Source organism: Lissotriton helveticus, chromosome 3_1, assembly GCF_964261635.1.
Source record: "Lissotriton helveticus chromosome 3_1, aLisHel1.1, whole genome shotgun sequence".
NCBI classification, from domain to species: Eukaryota; Metazoa; Chordata; class Amphibia; order Caudata; family Salamandridae; genus Lissotriton; species Lissotriton helveticus.
The window spans coordinates 1,288,774,085-1,288,796,756 of NC_136061.1; positions in this window are offsets into that span (position 1 = coordinate 1,288,774,085).

The window sequence follows — 22,672 nt, forward strand, 5'->3', positions numbered from 1 at the left end:
CTATCTATCTATCTATCTATCTATCTATATATATATATATATATATATATATATATATATATATATATATATATATATATATATATATATATATGACTACCCGGTAATACCTCAACTATATCTGATACCGAAGGTGCACAAAAACGCAGAAATACCACCTGGGAGGCCAATAATATCAGCAATTGGCAGCCTATTTGAAAAAACAAGCATTTTCATTGACGCTTTTTTGCAACCTGAAGTCAAAAAACTCCCGGCCTACATCAAAGACACTGGGGATTTTCTGTCAAAGATCTTCGACATAAAATGGCAAGACAATTACCTCTTTATGACATTAGATGTACAATCTCTGTACACCAGCATCAGACACCGAGATGGATTAAAAGCCATGCAACACTATCTAGCAAAAAGACCTATTGAACTATACAACCACACGAAAATGTTGTTGGAAATGGCAGAATGGTGTCTGACAAATAACACGTTTATTTTCGACAGACTGCATTACAAACAGCTACAGGGATCGGCTATGGGAACTAGCTTCTCCCCCAGCTATGCGAATTTGCATATGGGCTGGTGGGAGGAGCAGGTACTCAAAGTCGAGCACTCAGAGATCATGCAAAACAACGTTGTGATGTATAAAAGATATATCGATGATATTTTTATTCTGTGGCAGGGCAATGACAGAGATGCAGAGAATTTTGCTCTAGCTCTAAATGAAAACATGCTCAATTTGAAATTTACATGTAATGTCAGCACTGTAAACATCCAATTTCTTGATCTCGAACTATATATACAGAATGACAAAATACAAACACGCACATTCAGAAAACCAACTGCAGGTAATGCCCTTCTCCATGCACATAGTTTTCACCCTACACCTTTGAAACAGTCAATTCCCTATGCAGAGTGCCTTAGGATGACAAGCAATTGCAGCACCCCTGAGGGACTTATTATTGCCAAACAGGATCTATTTAAGAGACTAAGGAAGAGGGGGTACACTGAAAACACGTGCCAAAGTGCAGAGGTAAAAAGCAGTGCCAAAAATAAGAAAGATCTTATTTTCCCCAAGAAAGTTGTGAATGATGAGGACCACAATGAGAGAACCCCACCAAGTCTAATAACTGGGTTCAACCGCTACCACAACAACCTCCGAAAAATTTTGAGAAAACACTGGCCGTTAGTCCGGGGGGACACTAGCATAGGTGATACAGTGGGTAGAAATCCCTTGATCACATTCAGGAAGGCCAAGTCTATGAGGAATGAACTCGTCTGCAATGCACCAATACTCAAAAAGACGAAGAATTGGCTAAGTTCTCAAAAAGGCTTCAAAAAATGCATTAAGTGCAAGGCATGCACACACGGCGTGAACACTACCACAGTTCACGTTCCGTTTAGAAAAAAACCGTACATACTGAGGGACGCGTTCTCATGCAAAACTGACTTTGCAGTATATGTATTGGTGTGTGCATGCGGTAAGAGATATGTAGGTTCCACAATCCATCCAGCACACGTGCGGATTCTACAGCACTTGCGCGCTATCTCCAACAATGACCCGGCATACCCGGTAGCCAGGCACATCCATGATGCACACGGAGGGAATGCCAGTAACATCCAATATTTTGTTATTGACAGCATTCCAAAAAGCACCAGAGGCGGCAATCGCCCGCTGGCGTTGCGCCGTTTGGAGTCAAGGTACATTATACTGCTAAACTCCAAGATCCCATTCGGTCTGAATGCGGACGAAGCCTTAAGTGCCCATCTCTAAAGCAGAAATTTTATATCTTCCTCTCTCCAAGCCCCATTTGTAAAACATCTGCAGTTCACGTACTACAACAATCACGGGATTTTACATGGGCACATAGATCACACTACGGACATGGCCATGTCAGTAGCACACACCACCATAACAATTTTGAGCTTAACACAGTTAGCAACACAGTAGAACATACCGTTATATCGTCCCCCAAGCCACGCACTCTACCTAGAGCGTAACGAAATGTGCGTTATACTACATAGGTCCACCCTGTTACCACATGCCATGCTTCTCATGGAGCCACTAGTTTCGGTAACCAATTGGTATTTCCGAATCTTTTGTATCGTGCCGATCCAGCCACATATGTGTGTGACACACAATCCAATTACACGCAGGCCTTGTCTAAATTAGCTACACAATTTTTACTCGGGGGCCTGAGCTATCAGACGGCGGCAAGTTGAACCGGCAGGGCCGGTACAGGCTTAAACGGGTTCTGACTCTAAACACGAGAGTTAGTACCTACGATCTAACGACGATCACCAACACAGCACTGCATTATCCAGTAACCTACCTTAGAGTGCACTAGTAACGGTGGGTATCCGTGATCTGCATGAGCCTTCCTCGGGGGGCATCGCGGGGGAACTTTCCGTGTGCGCGTCCTGAGCGCCTATGTGGCGCTGCCGAGGGAATGAACGACAGGCAAACCAGATGGACTACTAGGGCAGGACCTATATTCTGGAACTTTCATGGCGGGGACCATTTGAAATGTGTAGCACACTGTGTCAATTTAGCTCATTTCACTTGTTTGTTTTCACATTTCCAAGTTTATTTTACTTCGAGTTTTATTTTAAAACCTCAATTCAGATGTCACTATTTTCACATGCTGAATGGCGAAAAGGTTACAAATTTAAAGTATTTGGTGATGTTTAAATGTTTAAATTTTATAATAATGTTTCCTGAATAACTGCCCTTTATGCGTACTTTAAAGTGCTATAAGACTGTGTAAGACAGGTTTGCCACATATGTAACCATGGCAACATCTAGTCTAAACCTGTTACACTAATGAAGAGACACACCCATGCATGTGTACATATAAGTACGTCCTTACCACAATTGCAGATGTAGTGAACAAGGCGATAACGCCGAAACGCGTCTAAGCAGCAACTGATCTAAGGAATAAAAGTTTGGATTCAGATTCACGGAGTCAGCGCCTTCTTTAATTGTAAAGTTTGGTATGCAGGAATATATATATATATATATATATATATATATATATATATATATATATATATATATATATATATATATATTACCTACTGGCGATAGCCAGTAGGTATATATAGTTAGGATTTTTTCTCTATGGGATTTTTGAAAATTCTATGTCGAATAACTTTGGCGTTTGAGGACGGAATTTTCAGGAAAATTGAACATTTTGTTTCTGAGCAGCCCCTGAAAATTTGGGGGGGTTTCGTCAAGGGGGGGCCGAGAAAAAAGGGGGGTCCCAAAACGCGTTTTTCCCATGCAATTTTCCATAGGGCATTTGCCCTCACTTTTAGCTCGAACGGCTGAATGGATTTCCACGAAACTTGGCAAAATTGTAGGGACTGGTAGCCCGATGTGCCTTTGCTAGGTCTCAATATATGTGCTCCAGTGGATTTTGAGAAATTAACGTTCAAAAAAATATATATATCTGTAAGCGCGCTCCGGGCAGCGCCCCGGTTCGCGTACCTGACGCGTAACGGAACTTCGCGAAGCGAAGCTGATTGGCTCTCCGGTGTCTGTCAACATTCTAAACAGTCCGGAGCGGCCGCCATCTTGTCTCTCGGTAGGATCGAGAGACAAGATGTGGTGAAAAACGAAGGGGGGAATGAAGGAAAGGGGGCAAGGTAGACCCCTCCTGACCCCCTAGGATTGATGAGGGGGATATTAAAGTGCCCCGCGGGGCAAAAAATAAAAAAATAAAAATTTTCGCCGTAGAGGCGCGTCCCGGTACGCGAACCGGGCAGCTCACCGGGCAGCTAACCGGGCAGCTAACCGGCAGCGTAGCTGTCAACATTGTAAACAGTCCGGAGCGGCCGCCATCTTGTTTCTCGGTAGGTTCGAGAGACCAGATGTGGTGAAAAACGAAGGGGGAAATGAAGGAAAGGGGGCAAGGTAAACCCCTCCTGACCCCCTAGGATTGATGAGGGGGATATTAAAGTCCCCCGCGGGGCAAAAAAAAAAAAATTGCGATTTTTCGCGGTAGAGGCGCTTCCCGGTACGCGAAACGGGCAGCTAACCGGCAGCGTAACGGGAGTCTGCCATCTTGTGTTTTTGGAGCGTCCGGTTCGCGTACCGGGTAGCGTCCCGGTAAGCGTAACAAGGGGAAAACCAAGAGAAACAGTAAAAAAAAAATTAAGGGAATAGATTTCCAGCAAACTTTGAAAAATTGTAGGGACTGTTTGTTTGATGTGCCTTTGCAAGGCCTCAAGATATGTGCACGTGTGGATTTTGTCTAATTAAGGTTAAAAAAAATATATATATCTGTAAGCGTGCTCCGGCGCGCTTACGTTACGGGTTTTGTTTGCGCTGCAGAGCAGATACGTCACGGTTATGCGACGTGTCATAAGGCGTCTCACGTGGCTACGTGATACGTCACGTAATAAAGAATATATTTTACAGATATAGATATTAGCTTTTAAAAAACCAATGAAATTCACTGAAAAAACATAGGTTATAGACCATATATAGTTAGGAATTTGCATTTACAAAACCTTGAAAATTCACTGAAAAAACCATAGGTTATAGACCATATATAGTTAGGAATTAGCATTTACAAAACCTTATTTTACTCACACAAAACCATTGAAATTCCATATATAGTTAGTTGCACTAACTATATATCGCGCACCCGCAATCCACTGCTGATGATGTCACATATTACATCATTCATGGCATGGTCAGTGACATCACTGATGACATCTCAAATGACATCACTGATGACATCACTGATGACATCTCATTTGACATCAATGATCACATCACTGATGATATCATTCATGTGACAATACAATGCATCTCCTCACATTTTAATATAACCTCTGTTACACCCAGTGTTAAATACAGAGTATAATTTTTGAAACCATTGACACACCAATACTAGTTACTACATACGCACTCACTGATTCCTACGTCTACACACACATTCACTCATTCACCCATACAATCATTCATACATACAATCACTCATCTTTACAACACTATCATATGCACTCATACACCTATACAGACACTCACACTCTGCCACTCATCCATGGAGTTACTCACACACCTAGTCAGTCCTGTAAAGAATCAATCACACTTCCATTTTCTTGTCTATACAGTTAAACATAGAGCACCTTACATTTTCAAACATATACTAACACATACTTACTCTCTTATACAATCATTGATACAAGTACACATTGATCTGCACAGAGTCACACACCTCCCAGCCAGCCACACACACACTCAGTCTCCCATACAAATACTTGGGCAACCAATCAATAACCCATATAGTTACTCATATAGCTACTGATCAACACATGCAGCAGTTTACAGAACAACAGACATAATGATGCACAAATTAAGACAGTTTAGTCACTAACCCATGCACTCAGTGAGACACATTTAATCACTCACTCATACATTCAGTCATGCACCTACTAAATCCTTCGTCCAGACACTTATACTTCCACTCATTCTTCAATATGTAAGACATATTTTAACTTTACAGAAACATACAGTCACTGGATGTTGTCATCAGTGATGTCATCAGTGATGTCATTTGAGATGTCATCAGTGATGTCATCAGTGATGTCACTGACCATGCCATGAATGATGTAATATGTGACATCATCAGCAGTGGATTGCGGGTGCGCGATATATAGTTAGTGCAACTAACTATATATGGAATTTCAATGGTTTTGTGTGAGTAAAATAAGGTTTTGTAAATGCTAATTCCTAACTATATATGGTCTATAACCTATGGTTTTTTCAGTGAATATATATATATATATATATATATATATATATATATATATATATATATATATATATATATATATATATATATATATATATATATATTTAGGTCCTGGACACCTGAAATGCATAACTCAACTAGAAAACGTGTATTCTTTTCCACACATGCACATTTATTACGGCTTAGAACGTGACCAGAATACCCAGCACCCCACTGGCTGCGATGACTAGACAAACCGCAACCGCACTGACTTTGTTCCCCTGGATACTTCTGCAAATTTGACACACAAATCGCATTTTAAATATCCCAACTGCAATGAGAGTGTCATCTCTGTAAAGCACGGGCCCTCCCACGGCTGTCACCTGTGCCACAGTGCCAGCTGCCAATGGCAGAGAAAGCCACTATTTCTCACATGTAATCATGCACATCGCACAATACTCTGCTGCAGAAATCTTGCCAGATAGCTGCTGCTGGGCTTTATCTCCACTGCCTCTGCCGTCTCACGCCTCCTGCTCACTGTTTATCTATCTGTGCTTATGTGTGTAATCTCTCGAGCTGTCTCACTCCATTTATCTGCTATTACAGGCCTTTGTCTGGCTCCCTTCCGCACCGTGTTTCCCAGTGTATAATATGCATTTCCAATTTTGGCAGATAGACCTGCTGCACGCTCTGTTGACAACTGGCTGACAGGAAGCTTCCCGCCTTTTGCCTGCCTGCATCCAAGTCTTTACAGCATATGTCTGCTGGCTGTTTCAACATCTGCAGTCCTGGATTAGCAGGGGCCGGACTTTGGAGTGGCCTAGCTTTGCCCTTGGTTTTCCATTTGCCCTAAACCAGTGCTATAAAATGAAACATAGAAGTCCAGAGTACCTGTTTTCTCCTAACAAGTGCTGTACTCTTGCATAAAATATTTTGTAGTAGAACTGAAATGTGCATGTACTCTCTCTTTCAAATTAAAGAAGTGCAGGTACTCAGTACTGGCCAGTACCTGCCCATTTAAAGCAATGCCCTCAACGGACCACATTGCCATAAGTACAGCCAGTATAAGAGGATAATACTTCTGCCAGGATAAAATGGACGCCTTGCTGGAGGGCATCCAGGTGTTTCAGCTAAAAGAGATGAGATTATGGATCCTCATTTATATCAATGTTTGAGATTTATTGTGTGAATGTTGGAGAGTAAGGTTCTCCTTAACAGTTGCTGGTAAGGAGTTTTTTTGGCAGAGCTGTGTTGGGGCTCAATATTGTGGTTGTTTCGTATCACTATGGGTATGCACTCAAGGAAATTAGCAGAGTTTGGTTCTAGGCATTGTTTTCAAAGCTCTCATTGCTGGATCTTGTTGAGGTATATATGAGGAGATGTGTTTGGTCATAGTATTGGAAAATTGTAGGCCAGGGACTAGGTTTACCTAATTGATCTGGATTGTATCTTATTATCAAAGATTCGTTTATAAAAATGATGTGTCGCTTACCTTCCTCCGTATCTGACCAGATGCACTAAGCATCATTGCCTGCTGGAACCCTCGACCAACAAGGAGTGCTGCTCGCGTATATGCTTTAAATTGAAAGCAGCATTAAGATAGCCTGGAATGTGGGCACCTGTCGCACATTTGTTTCCACCTAGGTGGTGAAAGTAGAAGGGCTGACAATGCACTGAATAGATCACTGTACTGATCATCCCTTTTCTATTTCCATAAACCTTAGTGGAACTCAAAGAGAGACTGAGATGCAGACCAAGAAAGGGACGGCAAAGTCCAGGTCCCTCATAAAAGTGCCGGTGATCCCTACTGGCAACCATTAGCATAAAGTAAATTCTTCTTAGTAGGGAAAAATAATCAATGTAAAAGCTTTTGATAAGAGTGCATTATACAGAAGTGTTAGGTCTTATTGCAGCGACAATAATTTGCATTGTTGATCAGTTCCGAGGCATAATGGCAAAGCAGTATTGGGTTTCCACTTCAAAAATGGGAACTGTGGTTTCAGATCAAGATTAAAGAGTGTAGACAGAGCTGAGTTGGGTGTCAGTAGTTAGATAGTGTAAGGCCATAGTATTGGAACAATGATGATGGTTTAGCTGAGGGACATCCAACATTGGTCCAAGAAGATTGGAACCATGTTACATTTTCAGAATTTCCACATAAGACACATTTTCATACAATGAATTCAAATGAAACATGTTCACATTGTTACTGGCCATCCTGATAATCTGGCCTGGATCCAGCCCTCTTGGACCTAAATTGGACATTCCTGCTTTAGATCATGACCTAAGTCCATAGTTGATACGCAAACAAATGATGGACGGAATGCTGGATAAATCCTTCATTCACCCCAGTCAAAAGATTTGGGCTAAATCCATTGTTCTTCTGCTCACTACGCCACCCCAGTTTGAATCCAACTATATGCAAATCAGTCTTGACCCTGTGCCTCATGGTAACAGTCCAGCCCGAACTGCCAAGTAGGGTCCTCCCTAGACCGTGAACAAGCATCTTGGGGCCGGTTTATGGGTATTACCCTTCATCAGCCAGGCTAGCTTGAATCCAGAGGCAAGGTGAGCGAGGGACCCACGTCTAGGCAAACCAATCCCACTTAGTGAGCATTGCAGGATTATGGGTTGGACTGTATAAAATGGTGACATTTTATATTGAGAAACTTCAAAAGATGCAAAAAGATTAAAACATTATGCGGGCTAAAATGTAATGTCAGGGCATGCTTCAGGCTTAAATGTCATGCAGGATACAGGCAAGAGGATTTTTTGAGGAGAAACAAGGAGTCATTTTCTGTTCATGCAAGACATGTTTTGGTTGAACCAGTTTCCTGTGGAACAAAACTTAGAGAATCTGTAGCTCCAAAATGTTTGTAATTAAAATTACTCACAAACGTGATTGTGGGCCACTGGAAATTTATAGGGTGTTTCAAGGCAGGTTTCAAATTAAGTTGCGCTCCAGACAGAGTTCTAAAAGAATAGGGAACTTACTAACCAAGAACAAAGTGCACTCCCCAAGCTTCTTTAAATGCAATGGATTAAGAAAAATAGCCAGGTTGAATGGGGTGTGTTTGCTCTAGGTCACAATGCGGAAAAATTCAGTTGCTGTTGCACAGAGATTAGATGCATTGTAAAGAAATAGCTTCTTGCAGGGTTTCTTTGGAAAAGTACACGTCTAATTGGCTCACCCACAATTGGCCTTAATTAGAATATGGTACCAATGGTACCTAGGGCCTGTAAGTTAAGTGCCCCTTGTGACTGCAGTACTGGTTGTGCCACCACAAGTGTGAAAACATGAAGCCCAGACTGCCATTGCAGGCTGGCAGAGCAGTTCACATACTGCTAACTCAACTTTGACATTTAAAGCCATGGAAAAGCCCAAATATAATATATATTCATTGAAAAAAACACAGAAATCAGGGACGTTATAGTTAGACATTAGCATTTACAACCATTAAAAATTCACTGAAACAAAATACAGGTTTCAGGGACATTATAGTTAGAAATTAGCATTTAAAAAATATAGGAAATTCACGGAAAAATACAAAGGTTACAGGGAAGTTACAGTTAGGCTGACATTTCACTCATACAAAACCAGAAGATTTCAGCAGTTCTAGTTAGCTGAGCTAACTATACCTCGTGCCCCCGCAATGCATTGCTTATGACCTCACATACTACATCACTCATGACCTGGCCAGTGACTTCACTGATGACATCTCAAATTACATCAGTGATGACATCATCCAGTGACAGTGAGTTTTAATAAATAGAACAACTACCTGACATAAGAAAAACTTTTGAAATGCTGTTTGATCAGGAGAAGAATGATTTCTCAGATACCCAAATCTTGGAGCAAATGGATATTAGAACGAATGAAAGACCGGACACCGGATTAAAAAGGAAGTCCCGGTTCTATCCCATCCTGTCACCTGGAAATAAAATTGATCTCTTCTCGGATGCTCTTAATAAAGAGCTGGATAAATTGATGAAAGTAAGAAATAACAGCAGGGAAAACCTAACAACTGAGGAAAGGAAAGCAATCAAATCACTCATGGAAAATGGAAAGATTACAATTAAACCCGCAGACAAAGGGGGAAATATTGTAATAATGGAAACTACTGACTATGTCAGGGAAGCCATGAGACAACTAAATGAACCACAAAATTACTCTAGACTAACGAGCAATCCAAGTGTGAGCATGCTAAAAGAACTCAAAGATCATCTAAATGAATGGCACTCGAAAGGATTGCTTAGCGATGAAGAGAAGACATTTTTAGATATTGACTTTCCAATGATGCCCTGCATCTACTTCTTACCAAAAATACATAAGACACTGATAGATCCTCCAGGCAGACCAATTGTCTCCTCATGCAGTTCCATATATGAGAACCTCTCAAGATATGTGGATACCTTCTTGTCTCCAATCGCTCAAAGTATGCCCTCCTACATCAAGGACACAGGGGAGTTCCTGAGAATCATTCAAGACGTAACATGGAATGATGAATACTTGTTAGTTACAATAGATGTAGTTTCACTCTATACATCGATTAGGCACAATGTAGGTATGGAGGCTTGTCAGTACTTCTTGAAACAGCGAAGCATCACAACCATGGAACACACAAACATGCTTTTAAAAATGATTCACATGTGCTTGTTAAACAACGTTTTTTTATTCAATCAAGAGCTATATAAGCAGGAATGTGGCACCGCCATGGGCATTTCTTTCTCACCAAATTACGCTAATACCACCATGGGGTGGTGGGAAAAGACAATTGCGTGGAACATAAATAACCAACTGGAACTTGATCGGATTATCTTATGGGTCCCGTATATAGATGACCTGTTTATAATCTGGCATGGATCGGACTCTGAATTTCGAAGCTACTTTTCTAAACTGAATGAAAATGAAGTAGGCTTACAATTTACATGCTCAACAAGTACTAAACAAATTGCTTTTCTTGATACAGAGATCTACATCTCAGAAGGAAAACTAGAGTCGACCCTATTCCGTAAAAAGACAGCCACCAATAGTGTGCTACATGGCCCCAGCTTCCATCCGAAAGCACTCTTGAAAAGCATTCCTTATGGTGAATATATCAGACTCAAAAGAAACTGTTCCAAACCTGATGATGCAGAAATGAAAATGAATGAAAGCAAGATGAGATTTAAATCAAGAGGATATGAAGACCGAGTCCTGAAAGACTGTAAAAAGAAGGCTGACAAGAAAACAAGAGCGGAACTATTGGTGGAAAAACCGAAAAAAACAATGGAAAAAGACCCGCCAAGATTCATAACCACATATAACAAAGAGAGTGGAATGATTGCTAACAAAATGAAGAAATACTTGCACCTTATATCTGGGGACCCGTATATAGGACAACTAGTTGGGAGACTACCACAAATAACTTACAAAAAAAATAAGTCTCTTCAAGATCTCCTAGTGAACAGCCATTTCCAAACAAAATTACAAACTAACTGGCTGATGGATCAACGCAAAGGATTTAAACCGTGTTCTACCTGCAAGGCATGTAAAATTGGAACTAGCAAGAAATGCATTGAGGAACCCAATGGCAAAATGATGCATATTGACCAACAGATCACCTGCACATCTAAAAATGTTGTATATGTCATTGAATGCAGATGTGGAAGTAAATATATAGGCAGTACGACCTGTATGTTAAAAAAGAGAATCCTGGAACACATCAGAGCTGTTAAAAACAAAAATATGTTCTATGCAACGTCAAAACATATAAATGCATGCCAAGATGGAGACTGGAGATCGATGAGGTTCTATGGACTGAAAATGCTTACGAAAACGGAAAGAGGTGGTGACACAGTTCGCAAACTGAGACAAATTGAGTCCCGCTTAATCATCCGTTTACGCACAAAAATACCGAGAGGCATGAACTTTGGGGAGGATCTCCATGTACATTTAGAGTGACTGTAATAATACCAGTTAAGACTTTCAAAATGCAATAGGGTACTACACCCAAAATAATTTGAAATTAATTGGGAACTATTCCATTTGATGAACTTTAAGGACTAAGTCTGCCCATATGATTTAAATATGTAGCGCTTGTTTACTAAAACGCAAAGAACATGACATACACCAGTCTTTCTTTTATGGTTTGGAACTTTTTGATAATAATGTGTTTAAACTACGTATCCCATAATGCCACCTAAGGCTAAGATGGGCCAGTATAAAAAGAAAAAGAGTGGAAGGACTAACTGACCGTGAGCAAAGCCTGTTGGGGCTGAAACGCGTTGGTGGGGTGAAGCTCTAATTAAAAAAGCTTTGAAAAAGTATCCCGGTTGTGCCGCTCCTTTTGTGCTAAAAAGTGATTTCAGGGTCTGGATCCGACCCCTGAGCCGAGCACACGCTGCTGAGCGCTCTCACTACCTGCTGGATCACATTGTCGTATTATATATATATATATATATATATATATATATATATATATATATATATATATATATATATATATATATATATATATATATATATATATATATATATATATATATATATATACGTTTATGGGTGTTAAATATATATATATATATATTTATATATATTTAACACTATATATATAGTTGAATCAGTAGGTGCGTGACTGACAATATATATGAGTGATTAGGTGTCTCAGTGAATGTATGGGTGAGTGACTGGTTGCGTGAATGTGTGTATCTGTCTGACATATGATGATTAAATGGGTGTATGAATGTGTTAATGGGTACGTGAATGGCTATGTGGGTAATTGGTTGTCTGACTACATTTATGTTTGTCTGGCTGTCTGTGTTTGTGGGTAAGTCAGTGGCTGTATGGGGTACTGTTGCATGTGTAAGACGTTGTATGGGTGAGTGAGTGTCTGTATGACTGTCGGTGATTGAGTGCATGTGCCAGTATGGGTGAGTAACTGAGTATGTGAAAGGCAGTATATGTGAGAGACGGGGTCAATGAGTGACTGTATACATGAGTGAGTAAATGTGAGAGTGGCTATATGGATGAGTACATGCTTCTGTCAGTGACTGTATACCTGAGTGAGTACGTGTTACTATTTGTATGATTAAGTAAGTGGGTGGGTGTGTAACTGTTTGGGTGAGTAAGTAGCTGTATGATTGACTGTAAGGATGAGTGTCTAAGTGTGAGTAGTTCTCTGGGTGGCTCACTTAGTGTGTGAACACCTGTATGCCTGTATGAGTGGATATGTCAATGGCTGTATTAGTGAGTAAGTAGGTCTATGGGTGGCAGTGTGGGTGAACGAGTGGAAGTGTGTTTAGATAAATGAATCAGTGAGTGGGTGTTTAAGTACTGCTATGGCTCTATGATTTGTTGTGTAAGAGTGGCAGTGGGTGTTTAAAAGATTCCATAGGGGTGTGAGTGGGTGCGTCAGAGATGATGTGGATGATGTAATCACTGATTAAATCAGTGATGTCATTTGAGAATGATGTCAAGAGTGATGTCACTGACCATGTCATGAGTGATGTAATATGTGAAGTCATAGGTAGCGCATTGCAGGGGTGCGAGTTGTAGTTACCCCAGCTAACTATAACGGCTGAATTTTTCTGGTTTGTACGAGTGAAATGTCAGCCTAAATATGACGTCCCTTTAACCTTTGTTTTTTTCGGTGAATTTCTAAGGTTTTTTTTTAAATGCTAATTTCCAACTATACTGTCCCTGAAATCTGTGTTTTTTTCAGTGAATTTCTATGGTTTTTAAAGAAGTAGTCTTGTTTCCAGAGTAGTAGAGAAAATGGGTGGGGCCTCCGACCAGCTCTCAGGAATTCTGCTGTGTAGGACTTACTGAAGGTACCAGGAGGGCTTCTTGACCCCAAGATCCCTCTGGAGCCAAGGTGACTTCATCCCACAACTAGTATTGCCCCAGGAGTCACGTTTGCATGAAGCCCCCATGGTCCCATCCGTCTCCTGCATCCTGAGGGAGCCGGCATTGTTTTTTTTTACCCCCAGGGAGCTGCTGACATGCAGCACCCTGGGGGTAAAAAGTAAAGTGCTCCACTATGAACAAGTGAGAGCAAAATACTCTTACTTGTTCAAAGTGGGGCACTATTTTGCTATGGGATGGCAGGAGCATTGCAGAAAACTGTAATGTCCCTGGGGTGGGCACCCTCGGTCATTGATGGAGCCGTCCCTGGGTGGTGGCGGTCCCCATGACCATTTATGGATCCATCAGGGAGGCTGCATGGCCCCCTTTTAACATGATTAAAGCCCAGGGGAGTTGGTGTCCCAGAGCTGTGTGTGGGGGCTCGAGTCCCCCACGCATCTTTTCAATGTAGCCCCGGGAGGTGGCAGTCCCCGAGGCTGCGGGGGGGGGCACCTAGCCCCCCGCATTTAATAAAATTTGCCCTGGGGAGATGGCAGTCCCCAGAGCACGGTGGGGGGCAGGAGCCCCCCATGCCTTTTTAAAAAAAAAAAGCTCTAGGATGGTGGTGGTTCCAGGGGCTGTGTGAGGGGGGCTTGAGCACCCCCACGCATCTTTTCAATGTAGCCCCAGGAAGGAGTAGTTTCTGTCCTGTAACTCCAGTTCTGTAGTAGGGGTATCTCTGTTATAGTCATAATCTAGTGAATAGTCCCGCCCATGTGCGTGGACCCCGGAGCAATCAAAAATAATCTCTTATAGTGTCAAAAAATGCAGAAAAGCATAGACACTTAAGAGAGAATTTAAAGACAGATAATGCAGCCTAAAAAGGCTACACTGTCCAGTACTTCAACTAGAAATTCCACCATAAAATCCACAAAACAGCAAAAGCCTGTACAGATTTCCCTTGCTTCACCAGCAAAATCCCTCAGGAATGATAGAGAGAAGAACCTGGACAGACAAGCCCCATAGGCTGCCATTATGTGGCTCAAAACAGGATACTGTGCCTTTAAGAGAATCTTCCAGAACCTTCTCCCAGTATCCCAGAATGCACAGCAGGTCCAACTTAGTTTCAGTTCTTTTTGAAGGCGTAACACGCCAGACCTGTAGCATTCCATAAAGGAATATGTCTCTCTCCACCGGGGAGGAGGGAAGGCGCTTATGACTATAACAGAGATACCCCTACTACAGAACTGGAGTTACAGGACAGAAACTACTCCTTCTGTAGTAGGGGATCTCTGTGTATAGTCATAATCTAGTGAATAGAATGGCAAGCCCATCCCCACACCAAAGCGGCGGTGGAGAAAAGAGAATTAACGCCACTACTGTGCGAACAGATTTCGCAGCGAAGCCTGCCCAACCTGAGCGTCTGCCCTGGCATCAGTGTCCAGGCAGTAATGCTTAGCAAAGGTATGAACCGACTTCCAAGTGGCCGCCTTGCAGATTTCTGCAATCGGAACATTACGGAGCAATGCTGTCGTGGCAGCCTTGCCCCTGGTGGAATGAGCCTTAGGCTTACCTCCTAAGGTCTTATTAGCTTTTTGGTAACACAGCTGTATGCAGGACACAATCCACCGAGAGATAGACTGCTTAGAGGTCGCAAGACCTGTCCTGACAGATCCATAATTGATGAACAATTGGTCTGACCTACGAATATCCCTGGTTTTATCCAGATAAAATTTCAGCACCCTCCGAACATCCAGGGAATGCAAAGACCTTTCCGCTGGAGACGAAGGATTCTGAAAAAACGTAGGTAAAGATATAGTCTGATTGATATGAAAATCAGAAGCAACCTTGGGAAGAAACTTAGGGTGAGTACGCATAACAACCTTAGCAGCATGAAATACAGTATAAGGTTCTTGGCAACACAACGCCTGAATTTCACTCACCCTGCGGGCCGATGTAATGGCCATGAGGAACGCCGCCTTCCAGGACAGGTGCTGCAACGAAGCCTTATGAATAGGTTCAAAAGGCTCCTTCATCAATCTGGACAGCACCACATTCAAGTCCCATGAAGGCGAAGGAAGCCTGACAGGAGGGAACACTTTCTTCAAGCCTTCCAAAAAATCTTTGATCACAGGGATCTGAAAGAAGGAAGTCTGTGAAGGGCATTTCCTGTAGGCAGTCAAAGCAGCCAGATGAACCTTAATGGAATGGACATTAAGTCCAGACTGCGCCAGATGTAGCAGATATGGAAGGATGACATCTTCCTTGCATGTCGTAGGGTCATAGTTCTTAGACTTGCACCAGATGCAAAACCTCTTCCACTTGTAAGCATAAGAAGTCCGAGTGGAAGGTCGCTTAGCCTCCTTCAGTATGTCCATACAATCCGCTGGGAGATTCAAATGGCCATATTGCACTATTTCAGGAGCCATGCCGCCAAACTCAAAGACGAGAGGTTGGGGTGCACCATCCGCCCCCGAACTTCGTGAGAAGGTCCGGCCTGCACGGCAGCTTCATGTGAGGAAGGAGAGACCGGTGAAGCAGGTCCGTGAACCACCACTGTCTGGGCCATTCCGGGGCAATCAGAATCATCTTCGCCCTGGATTGGGAGAGCTTGATGAGAACCGCTGGAATCAGGGGAATGGGTGGAAAAGCATACAGAAAGCTGTTCGACCAGTTGATCCATAACGCGTTCCCCAGCGTCCCTGGCTGGTAGTACCTGGAGGCGAAGTCTCGGCATTTGCTGTTTTCGGCGGTGGCGAACAGATCGATGTCTGGAGTGCCCCACCTTGCGAAGACTTCTCCTAGCACTTCGTCGTTTAGGACCCACTCGTGGTTTTCCTGAATCAGTCTGCTCAGCTCGTCTGCCTGAACATTCTGCACATCTGGCAGATGAGTGGCCGTTATCGAGAGTCCTCGGGCCAGAAGCCAGTGCCAGATCGCCTGCGCCTCCTGAGACAGAGTACTCGATCTCGAGCCCCCCTGCTTGTTGAGGTAATACATCGTGGTCGTATTGTCCGTTTGCACAAGCAGAGAGTCGGTCTGGAAGGACGGTTGAAAAGCCTTCAGCGCCAAGTGAACAGCCCTGAGTTCCAGGAAATTGATGTGGTACGTGGACTCCGAAGGGGACCACGTCCCTTGAATCTGCAGGTCTCCGGAGTGCGCTCCCCATCCCAGGAGAGAAGCATCCGTCACGATCGTCTGTGTGGGAATGTCCTTGTGGAAAGGAACCCCTCTGAGGAGATTCTCCGCCGAACACCACCACTTCAGAGACTGAAGAGCATGTAGAGACAGTCGTATCCTGGTGTCCCAAGATCCTCTCCTCTGGTCCCATTGATCTTCCAAGCACTCCTGCAGCGGTCTCATGTGCAGCCGCGCATGTGGCGTCAGGAAGATGCAAGAGGCCATCGATCCCAGCAGAGAAGACACCGTCCTCACTGTCGTGGATGGAGTGGACAGGAGAGCCTGAGCCTTCCGAAGGAGTAATAAACGTCGCTCTTCCGAAGGAGACACGCTTGCCGACAGTGTATTGATGGAGGCTCCCAAGTACTGTATGCACTGGACCGGAGTTGGAACAGACTTGGACATGTTGATGTGCAACCCCAGCTTGTTCAAGAGAACGCACGTCTTCTGGAAGTGCGCTTGAGCTTCCGAGAAGGAGGAGGCCTTGATCAACCAATCGTCCAGGTACGGATAGACAAACACCTTGTTCTTCCTCAGGTGTGCCGCTACCACTGCCATGCACTTCGAGAATGTCCTGGGCGCAGACTTCAGCCCGAACGGAAGTACCGTGTACTGATAGTGATTGGTGCCGACTTGAAATCGCAGGAACTTCCTGTGTTTGTGTGCAATGGGCACATGGAAGTATGCATCCTGTAGGTCTATGGCACAAAGCCAGTCTCCCCATTGCAGCTGAGGATAGATCTGATGCAACAACAGCATGCGAAACTTTTCTCTGCGAATCCATTTGTTCGCCTGTCGCAAGTCCAGAATGGGCCTGAACTCGTTCTTGTCCTTCTTGCGGACCAGAAAGAACCGAGAGTACAGACCTAGTCCTCTTTGAGACAGAGGTACATCCTCTATCGCCCTTTTCCTTAACAGGACGTCGGCCTCCGCCTGAAGCTCGCGCAGTTGATACTGCGAGCTGATCGGAGGAATCGACGGAGGAGGGCTGGTGAAACGAAGACTGTATCCATTGCAAACAATATTCAGCACCCACTTGTCCTGAGTAATTTTTCTCCACTCTGCCAGGAAAAATTGAATGCTTCCCCCCACCGGAGCGGGTAACGGACGAAGGGGAAGTAACTGCTCAGGGTCGAGACCCAGCCGGGCCCTTGGTCGTGGTAGAGGACTGCTGTGCACCTCTACCCCTCTGACATTTTTGGAAGGGTCTTCTGTACTGCTGCTGTTGTTGCTGCTGCTGATGTTGCCCAGAAGACTGTCCCCTTCCTCGACCCTGCGACCCAAAATGCCGTTGGAATTGGCGGAAGGGTTTCTTATCTTTGGGCTTCTCCAAGCCCACCGCCGTCAGGGTTTCCGCCTCGGCCTTCATCCTGGCCATCTCGTCATCTGCGTGTTTCCCGAAAAGGGTTTCCCCGGAAAACGGCAGATTTGCCACACGCTGTTGCGCCTCAGGTTTAAGTGACGTCAACCGAAGCCAAGCATGGCGCCTCTGATTGATACCGTGGCAGTATCCATGCGCGGCCAGCAGGGAGATATCCGCCGCGGCGCTAATGGCCTGGTTAGAAACCAGCATCCCTTCCTGGACGATCTCCATGAAATCCTCTCTCCGGTCGCGCGGAACGAGGTCCGCAAACCGTTCCATGGAGTCCCACAGTGCACGGTCGTATCGTCCCAACAACGCCGAGTCACTGGAGGCCTTCATCGTTGTAGAGGACGTCCCACACGCTTTTCGTCCAGCAGAGTCAATCCAGCGGCTCTCCTTATCGGGAGGCACGGTGGAGGCAGGAGAGGTGGCATGGAGCTTCCGAGCCGCCGTCACAATCACCGAATCCGGTGTCGGGTCCTTCCGCAAGAAAGCCGGGTCCGACTCAGGAGCCCTGTATTTCTTCACGAGCCTGGAAGGCGCATCTTTCACCACCGCCGGCGTGAGGAAGAGTTGTTCCGCCGGCTCAAGTAGTCCTGGCACCAAAGGCAGCAGGGGGCGAGACAGGTGTTTCTTATGTAATGTCTCAAAGATCACGGAAGTTGAGGGCGTAGGGGCCGTAACCTCGATCCCCAACTTCGCCGCCCCGCGCAGGAGAACCTCCTGGAACGTGCCAATATCATCAATCGGGGACACCCTCGTCTCCGGTGAATCTGACAACGTAGGTGAGTAGGAACGGGTCCCCGAGGCAGAACGAGACCTGGACCTATGCCTCCTATGTCGATGCCTGGATCTCAAGGAGGATCCGCGTCCACTCCTCGACCTGTCCCGTCTACCTGAGCGTGACCTCGATCTCTTGGGTCTGGGACGCTCCGCCGGCCTCCCCGGGTCGGACGTCTTGGGTTTAGGAGGAACCTTCGACTTAGGAGTCTTCTTCGGAGGTGTCGGGAGTTGGGGCATCGACACCGATCTCGGTGGAACCGGGGGAGGAGGGACAGTTGGAACCGGGGCCTGAGGCGCCGGTAGAGGAGGCAACGGAGGAGGGGTCGAAACCCTCGGAGGTGGGCCCTTAGGCAAAGGAGGCAAAGAAGGCGGTGCAGTAAGCTTCTTCGGGGTATACACCTCAGAGTATGCCGTTCCCGGCGAGCCACCATCCTGTCCTGACTGTGGGGAGCCCCCCACAGTCCTGGGCCTGTCCTTACGACCTCCTGACGTCGACGAGCGGTGCTCAGACGTCGATCGTGGTTCTCTTGACGGCGAGCGGCCCTTCGGCGTCGACCGTTTCACACTCCTCGGCGTCGACCGGCTTCTCCGCCTCGACGTCGACCCCGACCAGATGGACGAACCTCTAAATCTCGACGACGGGCGATGACGCCTCGACGGCGACCTCGACCGCCTCGACGTCGACCTCTTCGAACGCCTCGACGTCAACCTCTTCGATCGTCTCGACGTCGACCTCTTCGAACGCCTCGACGTCGACCTCTTCGAACGCCTCGACGTCGACTTCTTCGGCGCCGGAGACCTCCTCCGTCTCGACGGCGACCTTGACGACGAGGATCCCCTCGACGACGACGATGTCCTTGTCTTCGACGGCGAACGGCGGTGTCGCCTCGACGGCGAGCGCCGACGCCGGGCCCTCCGATGCCGTCCACTCGACGCCGACGGCGACGACGAGGAGATCGACACCGGATTCGACGGCGGCCTGTAAACGTCCCTCGACGTCGACGGGCGACGTTTTCTCGACCCAGAGCCCTGGGGAGACCGGGAACTGGCCGTGGACCTTCCTCTCGACGTCGTGGTCATAGCAACTGAACCAGACGGAGACCTTGGACGTTTGCTGGACTTCCTGCCCCTGGGGAGCCCCCCAGAGGCCTCAGCATGGGCAGCAGAAGCCCCTCCAGACCCACCTTGAGCCTTCAGTCTTCTTTCTTCAAGTCCCTGAAGTCTGATTTTTCTCCTGTCCTTCAGGGTCCTGCCAGAGAAGCCTCTACATATCACACAATCCTCTGGGATGTGGGAAGAGGGAAGGCAGAGGATACACACCTCATGGGGGTCAGACTTGGCCTTCTTCCTGGAGCACTCTGGGCATTTATCAAATAATGCAGGCATTATGAACAGCCAAAGAGAGCAGAAATCCAAAAAGAAAGTCACCAAAGTACTTGAAAAGTACACAAAATCGAAATTAGTGAAAAACACCAACAAAACCCTTGAAAAGGGAGAGCTCAATGCTCCAGGGTCCTGCTTGCAGGAGCCGGAAAAAAGAACTGAAACTAAGTTGGACCTGCTGTGCATTCTGGGATACTGGGAGAAGGTTCTGGAAGATTCTCTTAAAGGCACAGTATCCTGTTTTGAGTCACATAATGGCAGCCTATAGGGCTTGTCTGTCCAGGTTCTTCTCTCTATCATTCCTGAGGGATTTTGCTGGTGAAGCAAGGGAAATCTGTACAGGCTTTTGCTGTTTTGTGGATTTTATGGTGGAATTTCTAGTTGAAGTACTGGACAGTGTAGCCTTTTTAGGCTGCATTATCTGTCTTTAAATTCTCTCTTAAGTGTCTATGCTTTTCTGCATTTTTTGACACTATAAGAGATTATTTTTGATTGCTCCGGGGTCCACGCACATGGGCGGGACTATTCACTAGATTATGACTATACACAGAGATCCCCTACTACAGAACTTGGTGGTCCCCGGGTCTGTAGGGGGCCACATTGCCCTCGCATTATACAAAATTAGTCCCAAAAGGTGGCGGTCCCTGGGGTATGTGGGTGGGGCAGGAGCCCCAGATGCTTTATTTTAATTTAAAAAGCCTCAGGGAGGTGGCAGTCCCCGGGCTGCGTGGGGGAGGACAAGTGCCCCCCCACGCCTTTATCTTCTTTTTTTTTTACTCTGGGGAGGTGGCGGTCCTCGGGGTTGCCGGGGTCCCCATATATATGTCACCCATAAGGCAAACCTAATAACCAGCTCCAAGGCATGGTGCTGTATATTAAAAAAAATAGGGCATGTTTATTTTTACATGTCCTGACAGTAATAACCCATCATTATTGAGTTTTTACGGTAGAAAGGCCAGTGACCCCATTAATGAGTGCACGGTTACATGCTAAAAACTCAGCAATGCTAATTTCTGAAAGGTATCAGAAAATATGATACTTCAAGGTATCAAAAAATCATTGCATTAAACCCGACTTGTTGCTCATGTCAAATTTAACATAACTTTTTGGCAAATGGCATATCTAAAAAGTTTCGACTTTGTTGCCCAAAAGTTTCCAGCAACCTTTTATGGTTGCACACAAGCTGTTGTTCTGTGGAACCATCCTCAAGGAAAAGTTATCCCCAGCCCCCACTAGAGAAGGTGACTCCAAGGGTAAGTTGGCTTACTCCCTGTTACAGCTACAGCGCCATAAAACCTAAAGAAGCCTGTCTTGGTGAGTTGAGAACCAAGAACGATTGACCATCGTTAACTGCAGAATTTCAGCCTGGGAGACCAAGCCCTGATCTTCAAAAGTTGTAACCAAGTCTGCTGGACCGAGGAGAGTCATTGAAGTGGAGTTTGGTTGCCCAGCATTAAAGTTACTGCAAGTTAAAGGGAACCGCTGATTTTGCTGTAACCAGAGACCGGTAGACTAGAGGCAACTGGTTTTTGCCTGGACTTTTAGAGACATGGTCCCTGAGGCCAAAGCCACCCCTTTGTGTTTGTGGACTGAAGGGTTGCTACAGGAAGACCACTGACACCAGCTCAGCATCCCTGAGTGGAAACATCCATAGCAACGCGGGCATTACCCCGCACTGCTATTACAACGCTGCTATTACAACGCAAGTCGTTACAACGACTTGCGCTGGAGGGCGCTGTAGGATAGGGAATAGTTTAATTTTCTTTCCAACACCTTCCCTACTGTCAACGTGGGCTGGAGTTGGAATAGAAAATTAAACTATTCCACTATCCAGCGCCCCACAACGCAAGTCGTTGTAACGACTTGCATTGTAAAAACTGCGTTGTAATGGCATGCGGGGTAAAAACCCGCGTTGTAATGCCGTACAACCTCCCTGAGCATCTTCAGCATCTTGTATTCCTTGCATCAGGACTGATCCATTGAGTCTTATGGCAGGTTGCCCAAAGACCCTGGAACTGGACTGGAGACTGCTTTCCTTTTCCGGTAGGTGCTCAACTGGACCTTGCAGTCCCTGTGACTGGCTCCCGGCTAATGCTGGTCACCACAAGAGTGAACTTATAAACATTTTCAAGTTATATGTTGTGGCTAATCCTAAACCCTAGGTCCCAATGGATTGCAAAGATTTATTGTGATAAGTGAAAAGCTGAGATTTATTATTTATTTACAAATTCATATCTCCGTAACTTTGAGGTGCATTTTCGTCACTGAGATGTCTACTGAAAGATAAAAATATAACCCAATTTTATACATCGGTGGTGGATTTTTATTGTGTGATATTTTCCACATTTTCAACTGGTACTTCTAAATGCTTTATACATGTCCCTTTGATCAACCCTGACTGCTACG